Here is a 7,500-nt window from a genome sequence, read left to right as displayed (position 1 = left end):
AAAAGTAGCAGCCATGCTGTCTCCTGAAGCTACTGTTGTTGGGAGAGTGGGTATGTCATAGGACTGATATTTCCGGTCTGACGGAAGCTTAGGGTAAGAGAGGCAGGTCACAAGAGTAGCTAGGCTTCGAGATGGATTTTAGGACTTCTACAATAAGACCCTATTTTCCTTCCCAATTTGGCTGGCGTTGTGTTTACACCTTCAGCAATGCTCGAGGCGATTTTTGGAAGCCCCGTGATTCGAAACCAAGCAGTATCGGTCTCAGTCGGCCGCGAGGCGTGATCTCGGACAGAGGTCAAATTGCCAGCCTCCCAAAATTAGGCCTACCCACGTCGTGCTGGTGGACACGAACCCCAGACCTGAACAGAGGTCAGGCCGCATTCTTCTACAAGGATACTCAGAATATTGCATAAAGGTACGTCTGAAAGTGTAAACTTCAACCCAGCACCTTTTACTACCATAACGACTCTTGCTACCAAAAAATTCATTTTCAATTCTTATTTTACCCCTTCTACATCAGAAGCCCTTTGTCCTCATCGGGCCACGTGCTCCCCTTGTGACTTGTTAAGGACCTAGTTTTCGTGCATACCATCAGTGAACCATTCGAGTTTACCTTCCCCAATGTTAGAGAATTAATCAGCCTTAATCAAAGTAAGAAGTCATTTTTCCTTTTATCTCGTTTAATCTGGGATTCTTTTCCAGATTCCATGAGTCACGTGCCGTCTCTGCCGCAAGTGTGCATTAACCCCAAGTGAATGAAAATCAGCTTGAATTGAATGAGACTATAAGCCCCAACGTGGGGGCCAATATCATTTAACTTTTCTCCAGGCCAGCACGGGCCTTTTTGTAAATAAATAGTTTTAAAGTAACGAGCTGAGTTTTCTGGCGACCTTCCCTCTTAAAGAAGAAATCAATAATAATCAGTTTACGGTAAGTTCAAGCAATTCCCTCTTGAAATCCCTAAATTACTCTTCCGTTTACGTATCTAGTCTCTCACAAGGCCCTATATACGTAAAATTGGCGAAATCTTGCCTGGATTGAACCTAGCTTGCTTAAAAAAAAGCTTGTAAATCGCGTTATCCGTTGTAAAACGTAAACTAAATTATTTTACAAAGCGTAAATCAAGCACACTTGCAGGGAAAGAAGACACACTGACTCACGGTAAGGTATTCCATTCATTATATGATTATTCTATAACCAATGTTAGCTTAAGGTACGTTTAAGTATTTTTATTGTAGAAGTGTTTAAACGAGCGTAGGTAGAAATCTTATTATTGTAACGGCGAACGCGCCAGAGCTTTATTTTAGCGGCGAGCAAACAATTTGCCCCGCGAATTTTCTGTTACTTTGTGTCTGTCCCCTCGTAGGAGCTCTCACGAACACGTGTGCAGATAGATGCCAGAAAGGACCAGATCAAACTAGGAAGTGCTTTGCCAGGGTTTATTGCTGTATGAGAAAGCCTAGCTAGTTAGGAGTGTTTTACTAATAGTTACGGCAAAAGAAGTGTACAATTCTTTTGTCTGTGATATGTTAGGGTATCCATTTTTAACTTAGTTTTCATTCCAAGTGTTGGTAACCGCTTACCTCTCGGCTAATTCAGCTTCGCGCTCTCTCTCGCTGCTGCGCGGTCTCAACCAACCTTCGTCTCATTTCACAGCGGCAGCCATGTTTTATTTTTCCCCTTTAAACATTACCTAAACAATTTAAGCAAAGTAACGTAAGTCTCAAAGTTTTAACGTAAATAATATCGATCTTGGTAACTAGTATCTATCGTCCTGCCAGAAAAATTAACGTAATTCGCCTTGAATAAGAAAGTAGTATTTTGTGTTGTAAATTGCCTTCGCATTTACAGAGGAATCAGCTGATTCGCCCGCGCTGGTCAGCTCTCCCTCACATGTTTCACCTCGCATCGTCACTCGCGCGCTGAGCGAAGTTTCATTCACTTCGCACTTAACGTAACCTCATTTACAATTGTTTGCTAACATCGTTTTAAAATCCTTACCGTCATTTCACTGTTCACGGGGACCTAGTAATCTTACATAAAGTTAACGTAAATCTCAAGTAGAGTCACTTGCAAGAATTGTTAACGTAAAACGCGTCTTTGTGAAATTCATATTGAAACGCAAATCATTTCATAAGCGCAAGCCGCTAACATTAACGTAAAAATCGTTCAACGCGAGCGCGTTATCATTTTCATAAAACGTTTTCAAAAGCAATTCTTCAGTAAACGTTAACGTAAGTAGATAATTTAACGCAAGTTGCTCATATAAAACGAACATTAGTAGTTCAATTCAAACATATAGGGAGTTCATTCATATATCATTTTCACCCTCTCCGAGAGAGAGAGAGAGAGAGGAGACGAGAACCAGAACCCAGTACATACACGAAGCCAAGAGTACTACATCTTACCATTAATTATAGCATGCAGAATTAACATTATTTTAGTCTCTTGTGTCTTTCATTTACACAGCGTGATACGTACGCGCATGTGTCCAGTGCAGTTTGCAAACATTTATTTGTTTCATTATCGAGTACTTCAGCGAGTGACTGAGCATTTCTAAAATTTCCATTACCTGTCGTTGCCCGAGTGGTCTTTTCATTTTCTTTCTTTATCACGAAAGACTTGCGTATACCGCAAGCACAATTCGCACAGTGTGCCACGCCAATTCATTACTTCCAGACAGGGAAGTCGTTACCAGTTTAGGACTGGCCACCACCAGTGCACGTCAGGTCTTATCATTTTACAGTGCCACTAATTCTTGACCCTGTCCATCGACTGGCTGCTGAAGTACGTCCCACCTTTTACTTTCTCTCCTCCACCATTACACTCTGCCCCCGAACAGAGTGCCATTTCACTTCGTTATACTTGGGGTATACTGCGTGTAGTGTCCGGGACACACCAGCACGATACCAGTGCTCAAAAAAAAGGAACGCCTCCTCATAAGTGCCATTGCACCTGTACAGGCGTACAGGTTAGCCATTAAACCTGCGTGTCCGTCCTTACGGAACGCCCAAATACTAGTGTGTCCGTGTACAAGGGTCAGTGATCCTTCGGAACACTCATCAAAGGGAAGACGCCTCCCGAAGCGCCGCAATACCAGCCCTAAGTGCTGACAAACCCTGCGTGTCCGTCCATACGGAACGTCCCAATTCATTAAAGTATCCGCCATTTTGGATCACTGAACCAAGGAACGCCTCCTCATAAGTGCCGTGCACCCCTGTATTGGACCTATCAGGTAGCCCATTCCAACGTCTCCCAAGTTTGGGAACGCCCGTAAGTGTGACGTACACAGCACACTTCATTCGATTTTTTCACCTCAGCAGAAGGTGCCATTCACAAAGTGCCACCGAGCACCCAGTCCTTTCACTTTTCATTACCACATTGCAGAACCCATTTCCAAGTGAGTGCCACTTTCCACAGTAGGCACTCCTATTCCATTCAGTACCCTTTCCTGGCCATTATTTTCATTTTATTCCGAGCCTCTACTGTAGCCTAAGGGAAATGTCTTCCCCTGCTTCCCGCGACTTCTTTGCCAGAGAACTAGAGAAGCTCGGAGCCTCATACTCTGGGCAGGGAGGCTGGTTACACTGGACCAGCCCTTGACCAGTGGATAAAGACGCAGCAGGCTGCTGCGCGCCAGCAGGGAAAGGAAAGAAAGAGAAGCAGAGAGGAAAGCCGCAGAAGCAGAGAGAAAAGAAAGAGAAGCAGAGAGGATAGCCAGAAGCAGAGAGAAAGGAAAGAGAAGAAGAGCGAAAGCATGAGCTAGCTCTCCTAGATGACGCAATCTCTCTGGTAGTTTCAAGCCCCAGACCATGAGCTGGACTCCCGGTAAGAGGTGGTTGCGGAGGTTCTGCACATTGTTGTGTGCGTGGGCATGCTGTGGATTCCGACCAGTGCCCAGTCGGTCTATACCTTGGGAGGGAGAGCTTCCAGGGTGAACTTCTCCAAGGCTACCATGTAGCCCTGCCTGATGAACAGTCTCCTAACGGCCTATCATTGGGTACAAGTCATGGCCGACACCGAAGCCCAGGTCTCCCTTATTTATTTCCAGAAATGGCATGCCTAGGTTGGGGTGCCAAAATCCAGACGAACGAAGAAATTCAGTTTGAATGGATTGACGGTAACCTCTATTCTGTTCCTTCGGTCCTTCTGAATGTGAAAATGCCCTTTCTGGACCAGGTGACCAAGGAAACCACATTGTGCCGCCTGGCCGTAGTTGACCAATTCCATGATGTTTATCAGGTAATATTGGGCCGAGATCTACTAAAGCCGTATCTCCCCTGGACGCAGCTCCCACTACCAGATGCACCGGACACCTGCAGCATGCCAGATAACCACACCTCAATTTTAGGGTTCAGAGGCTAGTGCCTCCGATGTCCCCGACATCCTGTCTATTTGCGAACCTGGCCTGACCCAGTGTCAGAGCCCGAAGTTTCTTCCGCACCATCTCAGCCTCTTACCATTTTACCGCCTACCTCCTCCCTTTTGGAAGAGGTAAGCCCACAGTTAACCCCAGAATTGTTTCCGAGGGTGATTCAACAGAGGTTTCCTTAACCTCCCCACGTCAAATCACTGCCAGAGAGGACTCTTCACCTGTGCCAGAGCACACTGCCAGCCTTGGTGACTCCGCAGATTCGCAACCTGTGGGGGCATCTCGGCCTTATCATCCAGTGCCACGGAAGAGGTTCTGGAACAAGTTCTGCCGAGACTGTGGCCGCAAGGGGTCACATGTCTGCAAATTACGGAGGGTGCGCGAACCACAATATTCCAGCCATCGCAATGGCCGTCACCAATCCTTCTTCTCTAGGACCCCCACCCCCAGCTAAGGGCCCTATAACCGTCGCACCCCTCCAAAGCCATTATCAGCCAAGCCACGTCAGAGCCTACGACGACTCTGGCGCTCAAATCTCCATGATACGGGAAGACAGAATTCCCCGAGGGGCTAATGTTGATAGACGTCGATTGATCACCATTGAAGGTATCAATCACATTAAACTGATCCTTCCGACCGTCCAATTGAGGGTCACTAGACCTCACTTCTCCAAAGTTTGTACCCTTGCAGTTGCAAGCTACATTCCAGGAGGTTACGACCTCCTCCTAGGGCAAGAACATGAAGTCTCCCTCGCATTCCAAACAGCCTAGGGGTCCTAACCCCACAACAAATCACTCTAAAGCAAGGAGTAATCGAAATTTTACTTCCTCCAGAAAGTACAACCACCAACAGTCTCCCTCTTACCAGGAAGGGAGATTGATCATTCACAGTTCCGTTGCAAAACCTGCAACGTAATAGGGTCACTCTACTAATTGGCCTAGGTGCCTAGCCGACTATCAGCAGCGGACACTGTCCATGTTCCACAAGGCCTAGCCTTCAACCAGAGACAGGAGCCTCTGTCTCCCATTTCCAAGGGCACGCTGAGAGGTATTGCACCTCCGGTACCCGCCACAGGTCCATTCGACCTCAACTCTCTGCCAGTGCCACTTGGCAGCACTGAGCAGTACCAAGCTCCGTCCAGCCTGGACGTAGAGCCACCACCGAACTGACCTCTGCGCCTGGCCCCGAGCTAGCGCCGGCGCCTAACCTTATCAAGGATCCTCCTACAGGAGATCCTCCAACAGGCATGGAGCTTACCACAGCCCATGGCCATCACTAGTTCCTTCTTCTTCATCCTTACCTCTGTCGCCCGAGGATGAACCTCCGGCAGACCTTACCTTTGTACCTCCTCTGGAAAACCAGGAACTGCCCAACCAGGAGTCAGCCTGGAGTTTTCCCCTTACGACGGCTGTCACAGCAGCCGAAGTGAGGGCCTCCCCTGCAGTAGGTTCCACCTCTACGACGGTTGCTGCAGATACCGAAGTGGGGTGTTCTCCTGCAATCCCTCAGGCTACCACTGCCTCTGCTCCTGCCGGCGTTTCTGGCCTTTCCCCAGAGTCGGTGCCTCCGTCTACTCCAAGGACTGGTATAGCCAGGTCCTGGAATAAGAAGAAGAAGAAGAAGGGACGTCATTAACAAACTAACACCAAAAGAGCCACATGCTCTCCTTGACACCTGTGCCCGAGGTACAGTGTCGCATTCATTTGCAGAATGATCCTGGCACCTACACAGAGAAGGTAGCCAGCCTGATCTCTGCCAGTAGCACTAACCCTCTAACCCCTAGCCATTGTAATATAACCCTCACTTAAATATAATTACCTCATTGCATTTCCCTCCTAGGTAATTAACCACTCATCATCCCCACGCATCATTACCTCTCATTATGTATTTTAAAACAGTCGTCGTCGTGAACTACTGCTGTGCGTACCACACTCTGGAATGATTGCGTCTTCATTTAACTGTATTGAGTAGGTTAGGCTAATGATTTAGTACCAGGGCATTAGGTTAGTAGCAAGTAGAATTTTCAAGTAACCTTATCTAGGGGTAGAGTAGACTGTCGTCACAAGACAACCTGTAGTTATTTATTAGGCTAGACTACATCACTATATTAAGTTAGTACACTTAGCATCTTTGCCTATAAGTTAGGTAGGCCATTGTAGTCAGCCGTATCGCTGCTCAAAAAACTTCAAGTTAGAGTAGGAGAACTGGGTTGTCGAGGCGATCAACTTATTTAAGCCAAGACCTTCACGCCCGAAAGGGAGTGAATGCCTTCTTAACAGGGGGAGCTGCTACGTATATAGAACGCCTCGCCTTGCCCAGCAGTGTTTTAGTTTTATTATATTTTAATTATAAAAAGTAGCAGCCATGCTGTCTCCTGAAGCTACTGTGTTGTTGGGAGAGTGGGTATGTCATAGGACTGATATTTCCGGTCTGACGGAATCTTAGGGTAAGAGAGGCAGGTCACAAGAGTAGCTAGGCTTCGAGATGGATTTTAGGGACTTCTCATAAGACCTATTTTCCTTCCCAATTTGCTGGCGTTTGTGTTTACCACCTTTCAGGCAATGCTCGAGGCGATTTTTGGAAGCCCCGTTGATTCGAAACCCAAGCAGTATCGGTCTCAGTCGGCCGCGAGGCGTGATACTCGGACAGAGGTCAAATTGCCAGCCTCCCACCAAAATTAGGCCTACCCACGTCGTGCTGGTGGACACGAACCCCAGACCTGAACAGAGGTCAGCCGCATTCTTCTACAAGGATACTCAGAATATTGCATAAAGGTACGTCTGAAAGTGTAAACTTCAACCCTAGCACCTTTTACTACCATACGAACCCTCTTGCTAAACTTCATTTTGCAATTCTTATTTTTTACCCTTCTACATCAGAAGAAGCCCTTTGTCCTCATCGGGCCACGTGCTCCCCTTTGTTTGACTGTTAAGGACCTAGTTTTCGTGCATACCTCAGTGAACCATTCGAGTTTACCTTCCCCAATGTTAGAGAATTAATCAGCCTTAATCAAAGAGTAAGAAGTCATTTTTCCTTTTATCTCTGTTTAATTCTGGGATTCTTTTCCAGATTCCATGAGTCACGTGCCGTCTCTGCCGCAAGTGTGCATTAACCCCAAGTGAATGAAA

The sequence above is a fragment of the Macrobrachium nipponense genome, chromosome 7 (assembly GCF_015104395.2).
Source record: "Macrobrachium nipponense isolate FS-2020 chromosome 7, ASM1510439v2, whole genome shotgun sequence".
In the NCBI taxonomy this organism is placed as follows: domain Eukaryota; kingdom Metazoa; phylum Arthropoda; class Malacostraca; order Decapoda; family Palaemonidae; genus Macrobrachium; species Macrobrachium nipponense.
This window is presented reverse-complemented; position numbering follows the sequence as displayed.